We start from the raw sequence: 15,254 nt of genomic DNA on the forward strand, positions 1-15,254 counted from the left end.
ACTAAATAGCTCGTTCAGTTCAACCCGAGCTTTTATTAACGCTTGGGTTTCCGCATCTGTAACTTAACGATAAGTCAAATAAATGAATGAGCGCTGAGTGAGAATATCAAATACGTCAGTTTGATCACTTCACAGCAGTTTTCAGCAACCGCAATGTTACGTTCGTAGTTTGCCAGCAGGTTTAACAGATTATTGAAAGTTCACAACATCGAAACATTTCCAAGTGATGCTAACGGTTACTTACATGATCTGCGTTTCTTGGTCATGATCGTTTGTTCTCGTAAACGGCCGAATGATACGTCACTTTAAATGTTGTCACTGCAAGGAATTGTGGGTCTCCATTATCTCCTTTCCTTTCATAAAGGAAGGTCCAGTGGTTCCTATGCTAAAGGAGCCAAGCTAGGAAGCATTGAAGCTCCTTTCCTTTGCATTTGGACAATTCGACCAGCACTTATCATGGCGTCCATTCAGGTACTTCAGGGTCATTTCACTCAGTTAGGAAGGTTCCTAACCAAAATGGACTATTCGATAAAGCCTGGTTCTCCTGAGTGAAGTGTCTTAAAACTTGCATTCTCTCTACTGACCAGCAGGGGACTACTCCTCTGGTTGCAAAAATAAGTCAGATTGTATAGAAGTCTATGAAATATGAAACTTGATTTATTTAATTCCGTCCACTTCTCATATCTTTCCTGCATTTTTACCTTATTCTTGAGGCTCTGTCAAAACTAGTTTTAACGACTTTTTCATTCTGAGTGATGTTGTACTTTCCATGGTTGATGCTGCAAAAAGAAAGAGATTTAGTGTGTAGGATTCAGTGCCCCCTAGCGGCGAGGTTGCAGATTGCAACCAACTGAATAGCCCTTCGCTCGCTCCTCCCTTTCCAAGACTTTGGTTATGTGACCAGAGTGCAAAGCCGCAATAATGCAGTGGTTTCTCTCAGAGCCGACCGCCTCAACTACTTTAGGATGAACGACATTCACACAATAGTCACTGCGGTTAAATACACTCAGCGGCTCACGTTACCGCAGTTTCACAAGCGTGCCTGAGCTCTACTGTGGCCTTCAGGTAATATACAAATGTGAAAGGCTCTCCCTACAGCCAGTGTTTGTTTTTTTATTCTGGGCTACGGTAGAAACTCTATGAAGAGGACCCGCTTCCTATATAGATATGAAGGGCTCATTCTAAGCTAACAAAAACACCACTATTCTTAGTTGCAGATACACTAATACACTAATGAAAACAGTTATGAACGTTATATCAAATTATGTCAATGGAGCTGTGCCGTCTGTTCCCTTCATAAATAGTGAAATAGAAAAGGTGGTCTTGATTTTCTAGTTTGGGATTTTCTAATTCAAGAGAGAAAATAAGAACACTTTCAATGTCATCCATATAATCAGTAACTATCTGAAAACATCTTTTGTGCGATTTAAAATCTATTTATTTCTGTAAACTTGAATTGTGTTTTCTTTTGACCCTTGTCAGGAAAACTGACTGTAGCTCAGGGGATGAGTGGTCGTCCCGCAACCGCAAGGTACCTGGCTCGATCCCAAGTCCCTCCATAGCTCACATGTCAAAGTGTGCCTGAGCAGGACACTGAACCCCCATCTGCCTCCCAAGGCAGCCCTCTGCTCCCTAACCAAGGATGGGTCAAATGCAGAGAAGAATTTCCCCAAAGGGATTAATAAAGTGCATGTTTCTGTTTCTTTAAATAAAAACTTTAGGTTGTATTAGACCACCATCTGCTGGACATTTGAAATTCGGTAATGTTGCAGGGCACACGGTAAAAATTAAAAAGTTTCAGGTTTGCCAAAAAAAAGAAGCACTTTCAGGATGATTATCCTTTTTGAATGATGCAGTTTCAGGTTTAAACCTCTCCCAAATCGCTCCAGAGCGCTCTGGAACTCAGACTGGGACGACGGTTCATCTTCCACAGGACAACGACCTAAAGCACAGAGCCAAGACACCAAAGGAGGGGCTTCAGGACAACTCTGGCTGGGCCACTCAAGGACATTCAGACTTAAACCCAATTGAGCATCTCTGGAAAGATCTGAAAATGGCTGTGCACCGATGCTCCCCATCCAACCTGATGGATCTGGAGTTTTTGCAAAGAAGAATGGGAGAAACTGCACAAAAATAGGTGTGCCAGGTTTGTAGCATCATACTCAAAGAAGACTTGAGGCTGTAATTGCTGCCAAGGGTGCTTCAACAAAGTATTGAGCAAATGCTGTGAATACTTATGTATGTGCTATACAGTGGTTTCTCGTTTATCGCGGGGGATTCGTTCTAAAAATAACCCGCAACAGACGAAATTCGGGAAGTAATCAGCTTTATTTTTTACAATTGTTATACATGTTTTAAGGCCGTAAAACCCCTAACCACACACTTTTATACACTTTTCTCAGACAGGCATTAACATTTTCTCACATTTCTCTCTTATTTAAACACTCAAAGTTCAAACTTTCGCAGATTTAAAAAAATAAGTACAATATTAGTGAATGAAACCAAAGATCAAAACCTGTTTTAAAGCCCAAACATTTTTAACAAATTGAATTTTAATGATCAATCTACGAGGTTTGACACATACGAAATTATTACCAGTAACTCGTATTTCACAGTTCCTCTGACGGTGCCTCTTTGTCCTGGCGCCGCTCCGCTGTAACGTCTCTTTCCTCTGAAGGCCTTGGTGCAGGTGTGTTTTTCCGAGTGCAGAACATAGTTATGGGTAGTTGTTGGCGCTGTTTTTTCTTCTGGGCGAGAAGATTCTTATAAACAGACATGCCACCTTCGATTATATTTGAGAACTGTAATGAACGGAACATCAAAGGGTCCCATTCTTGCGCAGCTCTCTGAAGTTCAGTGGCCATTCTTACCATGGTTGCCAAGCGATCAAGTGTTAGTCCATCCTCCTCCTCTTTATCAACACTTGTGTCCTCTTCTCCCTCATCCATGCTTGGTGGCTTTGTCATCTCTGCCAGGTCTTCATCAGTCAGCGGTTGTGAGTGGGCATTAATGTCATCAGGAGTCCTATCATTAAAGCCCTCTCCCCCACGCTGTTTAGCCAGATTCACAGCTGTATCTACCGCAGAGTGATGGATCTCATCAAGAGAGCATCCGGTGGGGTTGTGCACTGCCTCTGGCCACAGTTTTTTCTAGCAGACATTTAAAGTTTCAGTTTTCATCTCATGAATGGCCCTCTGAATATTTTGGAGACAGGATGCAACGGTGTATTCACGCCAGTAGACCTTTAGTGAGAAATCTTGATCCGAGTCCATAGCCCCAACAAGATGCTGCAGGGTGTTGCGCGTATAGAGCGCTTTGAAAGCACGGATGATGCCTTGGTCCATGGGCTGGATCAGCGATGTGGTGCTTGGACACCATCATATGACAAATCATCAGCGTGGCCTCCGGCGTTGTCCACGAGCAGACGCACTTTAAAATCCAGTCCTTTTCCTCTCAAGGAACGCTTGACTTCTGGAATGAAACAATGTTGGAACCAATCCAGATTGAGCACTTTTGTCATCCAAGCCTTTGCGTTGTGCATCCAATAAACGGGCAACGCTGTGAATACTTTCCGGATCCACAGAGGAGCAAAATATGCCACCCCCAACACACATGTCCATCTTGTCAATATTTATTTAGATGCCTCAGACATGCAGTTTGACTTCCACCTGTCCAGGCTGTTATTTGAGCCACTGATGACCTTTCTCAGGAGGGAGAAGACCCATGACTGGGTGCACTATATGGAGGTCCTCCTGGTGGTACTCTGGCTGGCACATGGTCTGTCTTATACTGCTGTGTCCCGGGTCTTTATCGTGCCAAGGACAACAGTGTTTGACATTGTTCATCGCATGTGCAATGGTATCTTGTCTCTCCTGGACAAAGTAGTCCACTTCCCCGCCCTGGTAGAGTGTGCTGAAGTTGGCAATGGCTCCCAACGTCTTGCCAACAGCTCAGCCTTCAGCCATTGATGGACGACACATCCGCATCAAGGCTCCCCATGATCCCCATGACTCGTGGTATGGGCCCCGCCTGGCCTATGGTGGACCCCGTAGCCTGAAGGACAAGGTTCCTGCCTCCCTGGCCCCTGATCCCCAGTCCAGGTCCCGGCCGCCGCCTCCGGGCTGCTGCCAGCCCAGGTTCCGGCTCCACGTCTCCAGTCGGCGGTCCAGCCGATTCCGGCTCTACGTCTCCAGTCCAGCTGATTCCGGCTCCCAGTGTCCTGTCCCGGCTGCCGCCTCGCAGCTGCCCAGCTGCCGCCTTTAAGCCGCAGCTGACACCGGGTTCCCCGCCGGAGTCCCCAGAGTCCTGGTCCCCCCCGGAGCGTGGCTCTGATTTCTGTCCTCCGGCACGCCTCCCCCAGACTGCTTCAGCCTGCCTGGTGGCCGTCTTCCGGCCCACCCCTCCAGAGTGCTTCTGCTGGACTCCAGGGCCCTGTTTTTCGTACCTGGCTAAACAAAGTCAAGCAAATGTCCTAATCTCCATCTTAAATTAGCAAGATGATTGACATCAGGCTATCTGGGTTTCTTCACGGCTGATCCGCGCTGAAACGGTCTCGTTAATTCTAACCAGACGTCAGTCATCTGGATAATTGCGTGTGCCCGCTCCTTTACAAAAGGGAGGAGCATAGATCACAGATTCCCTGATCTTGAAACACTCACCATGGCAACGAAAGGTAAGGAAAGAGCCGCTGTCTTCTCCGCACAGGAACAGGAAACGATAATGTCGTTGTACGAGGAGGTGAGGACGATCATCGTGGTGAAATCCAACACCGCCACTGCTGCCAAGGCAAGACAAGAAGCGTGGCAAGGCATCGCCGATAAATTAAATGCGTAAGTTTTGGAATAATGTATCGGCTAATTATAAGTGCCTCATCACCCCAATCATTCAGATTATATTTATTTAAATGTGTTTGGTGGCAGTAGTTTTAATGGAATGAGTCATTGAATGAGATGTTGCCAGCGAAAATAATTATCTCAACTCTTTGTGACTAAATAGATTAAAAACAAGCCTAAAGAATTGATACGAATTAATGAATACATATGAGGATACATATGTATTTATTACTGTTTTATTTATTTATTTAACTACTATCTCTTGCTGCTGTAATCCTGCAATTTCCCCACTGCGGTTCTTATCTTATCATTCATAATCAGAAATGCACGAGTCCACCTTAATCCTTGTCTACAATAATGATATGTATGGTGTACTAAGAACCGTCCTATAATTATGAGCACTTTCAACCCCCATGTAGTTGCAAACCCGCTGTGAAGAGGAAGTGGGATCAAGTGAAAATAAAACACAAAAACATAATTCAAACTGGTGAGTCAATCCAATATGTGCCATGGTAATGTATTGAACAGCTTCTCAGTGTCATATCCTTCATATTTTAGCTAACAAAAAGAGGGCCGCAATGTCCAAGACGGGGGAGGACCAAAGACGCCCGATTTCACCCCTGCCAAGGAGCTGGCCCTCCAGCACAATCGGGCAGGCCCATCATGGAGGGCATAGCTGGGGCAGCTCCTCTGGAGAGGTGGGTACCCAGAGGAGGCCTTCTCTCAATGGTAGGTGCACTTCATTCTATGAGTTTTCTTCATAATTAGTCATTTGGTTAACATCGTCACATTTTGCAGTGGCTGGACCCTCGATCATCGTACGGACACACACAGTGCTGGTGGGAGAGGAGTCCACTGAGGCAAGTTGATATTGCTGCATCATTGTGGAATGATTATATACATGTTCATTGTGTGTCTTTCAAAACCAAAGACAATTTTCCAAAGTTCCTAATTCACTAACCGGAGGCCAGTCCAGACATTGGGGAGGAGACTGTCTGCATTGTCCGCCGATGTGGTAAGCAAGTCGTAGAAACTAATACTCCTATACAACTCACTCCTTGCGAGTGGTACTACATCAATGCATTCCTTTAGGAAAATCCTGCTGGACCACACACACACACACACACACACATATTTCTCTATGTGAAGTGTAGACCAGGTCATGTAAATTGCATGTAAAGCAGTCGTCCATTTCATGAAAGGTTTTTGTTGTAGATTTGGTATGTAGTGTGGTTTTGCCTGGGATCTGGGTTGATAAGGTATCATAATCAATGCTGTGTGTTGTGGATTTATTGTGGACCGTTATAGCAACATGGACCATGCAAGTCCATCCAGTCTGCCCACATTTGGCCATGCGGACGTGGAGGCTGTGAGGCGGGCACTTCAATTGGTGACTGAGTATTACATGTGGTGGATTTGTGTCATAGAGTTCATCTGAATATGATATCAGTTGCTTTATGTGTTTTATCCCAAGTCTCTAAATTGAATCACCTAAAGTCTGCATTCATGTGTTTTGAATGATATGTACATTTGTTTTTTGTAATTCCAGTACAAAGCGACGGATGCCGCTGTTTCACGGCAGGTGCTCTTCAGAGAGCTGATGGCCGTGAGCAGCGGCACCATTGAAACCCTGGGGCACGTAAGGAAGGGTAAGGCCCTGGAAAAAAAAAATCTCCTGCTGCAGAAAGAGCTGGCTCTGGTGACAGCCAAGCTGTCCAGCTGTCTTCTGCAGCAGGAGGATGCCGAGCTGCTGGCGTGCCTCAAAGCTGATGGTAAGTGTTCTGCTAAGTGAATGTATAACAATTACATCGCAATTGTGCACATTAGTTGTTTGCAGTATGAAACGATGAGCATGAAAAAAGCTCTTTCATTAAATGCGTTTCTATTTCTTTGTACAGATCTAAACAGCAGCAGTACGTAAACAGAGGAGGCCTCAGAGGCGCTAGGTGGTGTGGAAGCCCTGCAAAGTGTCTCCATCTCGCTCTGTCTTTTCAACGACACCCTGGGCTCCTGCTGTCGTTTCATCCATGATTTTCTGACATTCCTTTGCTCCCTGTTAGATAAATCTCTGATACATTTAAACTTTCCTTCTTCCTTTCGTTTCTTATTTCTTTCTCTTTCCTTCCTTAAATATTCTTGGTGTTTCACTGGGTCATCCCTCACTCTTATAGCATTCTCTCTGCCTCTCTGCTCCACTTTCTCTAATTCCTTTTGGCATTTTGGTGTCTTATGGTTCTTTCTCCCCTGAACATTAGAGAAGATAGTGATCAGCATTATCTACATGTTTACCATTTAGTCCACACAACACATTTCATTCAAAATGATGGGATTGAACTACTCACCACTCAATTTTGTCACTACCAAAATTATCATGTCACTACCGAAACTTTACCATATGTTTCGTTAGTGACAAGTCTAGCTAACGTTGAGCATAACCAAAGACTGCTAGCAAGTGGATGGCTAACATACGCGTCTTTGAAGAGGTGTACACACATAAAAACATAATACTTTGCATAAAACCCCAAAAAGTGTTCTTAATTGAAGAGAATTTGTGTTCAGTAGTGACAATTCTTAAGGTTACAAGCCGATTTTCAGACTTTGTAACATTTATATCAAATGTATGGGATTTAGCTACTGAGCATTCAGCCATGAGGGACAGGGGTGCAGTGGCACTGCCTGGTCAGAAATGCAGGAGTGTGGCTAAAAAAAACGGCTCAGCCAATGGACTAAAACTCTTGTGTTTCGGTAGTGACATGAAAACTGGGGACATGATTTTTTTGGGTATAGTTTTTTAATTAAAAAATTAAACCCACAATCAATCTAAATCGTACAACTTCTGTTTAAACTTAATCATAAAGATCTTTGGAATTACATCATTGAACAAAATCTAAAAAGTGTTATTTACAGAAATTGAAATTTAGATGTTAGGGTTGGGGACAGCTACTTCCCAACAGAGAGTACCCTATAAATGATGATTTTGTATATATTTAGCTTTTCACTTTCTAATGTAATGCCTTGGGTTTAAATAGACCATAACATATTCTTAGTAAACATATATGTCTGAATACTTAATTGTTTTGTTACATAGTTTTTCTTGTTGTGGGACAGCACATTGGGTAGAATGGCCCACCTACTTCTGTAAACCTGCAAGCCACCAAACCAATACACTACATTCATTGTGATGCTTCAAGAGCTACACATACTCCCACAGTGTGTGTGTGTGTGTGTGTGTGTGTGTGTGTGTGTGTGTCAACCGGGGCCCAGTCCTCCTGCACACCTGCTATCAATCTGCTCGTCACCGCTCCAGTAAACATGGAAACAAGAACCATATTAACAATATTAAGGTGCTATGGAGATTATTTGAAAACATTTTCATATCTGGTAACACAAAATGATTTAATCTCCTTGTGTTTTATAGTTTGGAACAATTCATCCTCCTTTGACTCATAAATATATGTAACTTGCCTGGTGAATGCTTGCCACTAGAGGGCAGTCAAGGACAACGATGACCACAACTCCTCCTCCTGCTGCGTATGGAATTCAGTCGGGGGAGGTTTTTTTGCAGGATGACAGTTTTGTTATCTACTGATAAGAAATGTAACCGTTCCAAAATGTTATTCATATAATAATTGTATTTAGATAGATGGTTATTGCATTTCTTCAGTTGAGCTCCTGTTTAAATCGTTGAGACGTCGAGCAGAAAGTATTTCAACATTATTGTATTTTTAAAATCCGCAATGGCCACTTCAGGCTCCCTCTAATTATCACAAATACATGTTTATCCATTAGGTTTGTTGTGTTTAATGACAATGAGGTACATCCTTATATATCTAAGTCATTGGACTTCAATCAACAATTACGACTTTACTGACACTTTACTTTTATTTATATTGTATCATACTTTTATTGTATACAACAGGAGTATCCAGTTATACATTCAATTAATTTGGGAAATGCAGATGGGCCAGGTATTTTCAGCAGCCTAATTTAAACCTTTTTTAAATTTGTTTAGCTCTTGACAGTGACACATTTTAAATGAAGGCAAATGAAAGTAGTAAAACGAAAACACACTTTAATTCAATCCATCTGCATCTTTTAGTTACCAGGTGTGTGTGAGATGCTCTTTAGCTCCGTATCACTGCTTCCAAAGCCCGCCCACTTTTTAGTGGTCCAATTAAATGCTCTGGATTTGTTTTAAAACCCTCTTTGTAAATGTATATTGCTCAAATATTCAGTTTCATCCGTGAGCACAGAAGCTAAAGACGCTCCAACTTCCGCTTCCCGTAGACTTTAAAAGTTTGGAGACGTTCCTGGCACTGTGCTATTAGTTTGTAAGAAGATGACCTCACCGCTAAACCTTTAAAGGGTTGCAATGTCACCTGGTCCCGCTCCTCCGTTAGCGGTGTGTAATTAATGTTCTGATATAGATAGAAGCGCTGCCCGCCTATAATTACTGCATACTGAGGGTCCAATGTGGGCTTTACATCGGATGTATGTCAAGTTTGAGCTCATTCTGTCAGATAATGTCAGGAAGACGTCGAGATGGACAGAAGAGGACAAGGAGGGAGTAAAGTAAGAGAAGACCGAAGGGAGAGGAGGAAAAGGAAGAATAAAGGAGAGGAGATTACCTTCTCAGGTTGCCTATAATTACTGCTCACACGTAGGTAGACATGTTGACTGTATAATCACAGTGTTTGTGCGTCTCTATGCATTATTAATATGTGGAATTACTAACCGCTCTACACTTGGCCTGGACATGTTGAGGAACTCTATACATCACACTGAGGACATGGGCAGAGATAGTGGGATAAAGATGAATATATTCTATGTATATAGAACCATATATGTATATGAATATATTATATGTATATGGAACCATATGTATATCTATATATATATATATATATATATATATATATATATATATATATATATATATATATAGATATATATATATAACCGCATATGGAGTACCAGGGCACCAAAACATGATCCTGCACTTCTTTATCAATGTTATAGTGAATTAAAGTTGTTTTAAAGTTATTTAGTGAACAGGTTCATTAAATCAAAGCCTGTTTTTTGTCTGTTCTTTCGTCTGAAAGTTTTCCTAAATGTCCGTCTGTCCATCCTTCCATCCTTCTATCCTTCCATCCTTCTATCCTTCCATCCTTAAATAGCCATTCAATTACTTAAAGGGGACATATCATGAAAAACTCACCTTTTCAGTGCTTTTTTGTGGGCGACTTAGATGAGTCTGTGATTCAACATTAGAATATACTTCAGCTCCATCTGAGAGTCTCCACCAGACTGTATATGGCGTATTCATCGAGATGTCACCCATTGGTTTATGGACCACCATGTTTTTGTTTTTATTTAACCGATGAACTGAAGTCACAATAATTGTAATGCAGAGGAGTGATGTAGAGTAACTAATAAAGAGCTTAATATGTCTCTTTTAATTACCTCAGGATAACTTTTCTACTTTAGATTACCAGCAGATTTTTATTTTGCAAGAAGAAGGAACCGCAGTAAACTGTTAGACTCAAGGCGACAGGCAGCTAACTTGTCTTTATTTGCTGCTGTGTGTTAAACTACTGGCATCCTGTGCAGCGTGAGATCAGATGGAGGTTACAACTCTTATTGACTGACGACTAAAACTGAACACTGCCGTGGTGTTAAACTGCACCACAGATTTAGAATAAAATACTGTTATTTTTCCCTGGATGAGATATTCATGGAACTTTATATTGGTCTTGATTGTTTTGACCCACATTAATATACTCTTTGGTTTATGTTATTGTCACGTGGGCCTTAATGTTGAATGCGTTCCCACTAAACCAGTATTGTCTTTCATGTCTTTTCATTAAGAGTCGTTTAGGAACGAGAGCCCTCCAGAGCCTGTGGTTAATAAAGCGTCTGAATGGACCACTTCACCATCATGAAAAAAGCTTCCCTCCTCTCAGGATTGCTGGTGAGCCCTTCAAATAAAATTTCTCTTTAAATCCATCAAAAACTGAAAGATGGCCTCTGTCATGTAATGAAAAGCTCAGACGTCTCCAGAAGCAATCACAGTCTATCATCATGAGCGATCTACTCCACCACAGAGGGGCCGCCTCCTGAGGCCTGAAGGGTGGAGAGACTCCGCTGGTCCAATGGAACATAACTGTGTTTGAGCTGCGCTGTGTTATAGAATCTGAATAAGGAATATCTTAGATATATAGGATGCAAGACTCAACAAGAATCACGACACGCTGCAGGCTGGTCTCATCCAGCATACATAGCTACCTACGGAAAATGATGTGCTGATATTACACAACATGATTTAGTTTGTTATCCATGCAATGATGAACCAGGAAGTATTAAGACTTCAAAAGTCCAGCAGACAGTGATCCTTCAGCCGTTCATTTCCATGTGAAACAAGAAGTCAGCAGTGATTCATTGGTCACTGTCTTAGGTCATGTAGTTGCTGCGCTACCGTAGTTATTATTAGTAATTATTATAACAAAGTAGTTTTGATACCGAAACCCAACTGAGTTGTTTCCTGTGAAGAAGATAATTCATTTTGAACGTATAGGAAAACAAACCGAAAATGAAAAGTAACTTTTTGTGAGATATCATAGACGCTCTTTATGAGGATATGTTGCACATTGCCACATAAACATACTTTGGTCAGAGCAAATAGGCCAATATATAATAATCTTTCTGTTAATTTCTACATGTGTCTCCAAAAGAGATGGAGGTCCGGGTTATCCTCTATAACACGTTACACTCTTGGATATTATTATTATAATATTGGAAGAGCCACAAGTGTGTTTTTTGGTTAATTGAAATGTGTTAATTGAAGTGTTTATAATGTAATATTCATAATTATATCACTATATTATTTCAGTATATTTTACTGGGTAAAATATACTGAAAGATGTTTATGGTAATGATGACGCTCGAGGTGATTTAATGACGTCATGACGGCAGAAGGAAGAGCTGCATCAGGCATGAGGGCAGATAGTTATTTTACCGAATTATTGTTTAGACCGTTTATTAGTATTTTGTTGGTGTTTTTCGCTGCTCAAAATAAAAAACGAAGAAAAGGAAATGAACGGTCTCCTGGCATGCGCGTGGGAAAGGGAACTCACTGTGTTTTATATATATATATATATATATATATATATATATATATATATATTTTTATATATATTATATTATTATTAATATATATTATTATAATATATATATATATATATATATATATATATTGTTTTGTTAGTTAATAAAAAAAATCTATTTGATTTTTTGTATATATTGTCATTTTTACATTTAATATTGCTTTAATATATAATTGAATGTATAAATGCTGTAACAAAACAATTCCCCTTGCAGGATTAATGAAGTATCTACTTGTACGTATATATATGTATGTATATGTATACGTGTGTATATAGGTATGTGTGTTTGTGTGTATACATGCATGTATGTATATATATATATATATATATATATATATATATATATATATATATATATATATATATATATATATATATATATATATATGCATGTATAAATAATACTGTGGTCATTTAAAAACACCAAATCATTTCTGCACAGAAATGTCATTCCAATGTGTTCATGTGAATGTTCACATCATGTGTTCATGTGAATGTTCACATCATGTGTTCATGTGAATGTTCACATCATGTGTTCATGTGAATGTTCACATCATGTGCTCATGTGAATGTTCACATCATGTGTTCTGTGAATGTTCACATCATGTGTTCATGTGAATGTTCACATCATGTGCTCATGTGAATGTTCACATCATGTGTTCTGTGAATGTTCACATCATGTGTTCTGTGAATGTTCACATCATGTGTTCATGTGAATGTTCACAGTAGTAGTTCATCGGTGAGGAGACAAGCTAACGACGAAAGTCTTTCCACATGGCTGAGCAGGTTTTGTTTGGCCTCTCCGTCTCGTAGTCACAGATCTAAGGAGACCCTGAAGGAGTGCAGCAGAGAGTCCACTGAGCTGAAGGCCTTCATCTCTGCTCCTCACTGTCTGCCGTCAGCGGCATCGATTGTGCGCTGAGGGTTTTCACCCTGTGATTTTTGCTCATTATTTTGACCACACATTGTTCTCCAGACAGCGATCTGATTACAGCTGCGTCTTCGCTCCGCCTCGCAGCAAAGTGCTTCAGAACACCTTTTCATCTCCAAGAAGAGCTCCACCCGCCCTGGCAAATAAACACATTTATTGACAGCGTAATCACTCAGTGCTCTCAGAATGATGTGTGTGTGTGTGCACACACACACACACACACACACACACACACACACTGAGCGTGGAGAGGGGTCAGAGGTCAGCTGGGAGTCATAAGGTCTATGATTGGACGTTTACAGTGAAATGGGCGTTCCAAGTTGTCACCTCGCTAAACATCGACCTGAGGAGACACATTCACTAATAGAGAGAGGTAGACAGACAGACAGACAGACAAACAGTTAGAGAGAGGCAGACAGACAGACAGACAGACAAACAGTTAGAGAGAGAGACAGACAGACAGACAAACAGTTAGAGAGAGAGACAGACAGACAGACAAACAGTTAGAGAGACAGACAGACAGACAGACGGGGAGAGATGGAGAGAGAGTTTTTCCTCAGATTTGGATATTTTGAAGGCAATCCTTGGCATCCTTCTTGTGGGTCTCACAGGTGAGGATGAGGATGAGGACGTCTATCGTCATCCTGAAAAGATTCAACAAAACGAGCGGGTCGTCCTTTAATCAGAAGATCGGTGATTTGATCCCCGGCTCCGCTAGCCCATGCCGACGTGTGTTTTGGCATGACCCCAAACTGCAGCCATAGCTGTGCCTCAGGTGTGTGAGTGTTAATTACTCCGGATGGGCAGGAGGCCACTGCCATCAGTGTATGAGCGATGCGTCTCGTGTTCCTATGGGGCTTATGGGTATTTTGGTTCATAGATGATTGACAGGGCTTGGCTGTCCCCAGTGCAAGGGTGTAAACTTGGGTAGGAACGATAAGGACTTGTCCTTGCCAACATCCAGTGACTTCTAAATCAATCTCAAGCAATTATTTTGATCAAAGAACCTTCAAATTTGCCCCAGTCTGTACAGCATATCCTCAGACCCGAGCATCGGATAAGGACAATTTGAGAGATAATGAGACAAATCTCAAGACGGAATTCTGTCACAACTTATTCAGTCACAAAACTGTAACAGTGATTTATATTTGTCGTTGCTGAACCTTGATTGAGTTCCCCTCTGTTCCCCTTCAGATGTATTGGTCCAGATGTCACTGTTATACTGTGAATAATATTGTGTATAATATATATATATATATATATATATATATATATATGCTGTATATATATATATATATATATATATATATATATATATATATACAATATATATATATATATATATATATATATATATATATATATATATATATATATATATATATATATATATATATATATACTGTATATATAAAAACATATAGTTTCTACAACATTTTCCGACACACTGATTCACTGGGTTCTAACCTGCAAGTGGCTCTTTAAGATGAAATCCTAGCAAAGATAATAGCTGCTGGACGATGGCCTGTCACAGCTGTAGACGTGTGTCATAGATGGTGAACGTCGCCGACGATGATGATGATGATGATGATGATGATGATGATGATGATGGAGACGGGGAATTAGTTTTCGATTAGCCACAGTGTCAGGTCATGGTGTCACGTCCCACCTCTCTGTCTGTGCGACTGATCAATACTAACATCACACACACTATTAGCAACTCTACCTTCTTCTTTCTCTCTCTCTCCCTCTGTCAGACACACAATTATCAACTCTCCTCCTCCTCCTCTTCCTCCACTTTATCTACCACTCTCCCATCTGTCTAGGTTCTTTACTTTTCTATCACTATTTCTCATCACTTTAGATCACATTTACTCTTACATTTGTGTGTTTTCAGACATGTTTATAACCTTTATACCCAAAAAGCTTTGCAGTAGAAATTGACCAAAGATGTAGCTTATATACATGCAATTCTGATGACCACACAATTAGAGTAGATGAGAACGTAACCTCAACAGCATACATACTATGCAACAAAAGTGGGTTCAATGTCAGAAAGCCTGCAACCCTAATAGCGTAAGTGAATGTTCACATGTCACCCGGCGGTAGAGAGTTGTGACCCGATGGCCATCGGCTGGTCCTTTGTCCCACGATCCCTCGAACCAGATACTCAGACCGGGTCTCGGCTCCTTCTTGTTGCCGACCCGATATCCAAGAAGAGAAGAGTCAATGTCCTGCTTTAACTTCTGCGCCCCCACGCCTCATTTTCGGACAAAATTGTCCAAAAACTGTCCAATTAGGTCCACAAACAAGACTTGAAAACCGGCT

This window comes from Taurulus bubalis (genome assembly GCF_910589615.1).
Source record: "Taurulus bubalis genome assembly, chromosome: 9".
Classification (NCBI taxonomy): Eukaryota; Metazoa; Chordata; class Actinopteri; order Perciformes; family Cottidae; genus Taurulus; species Taurulus bubalis.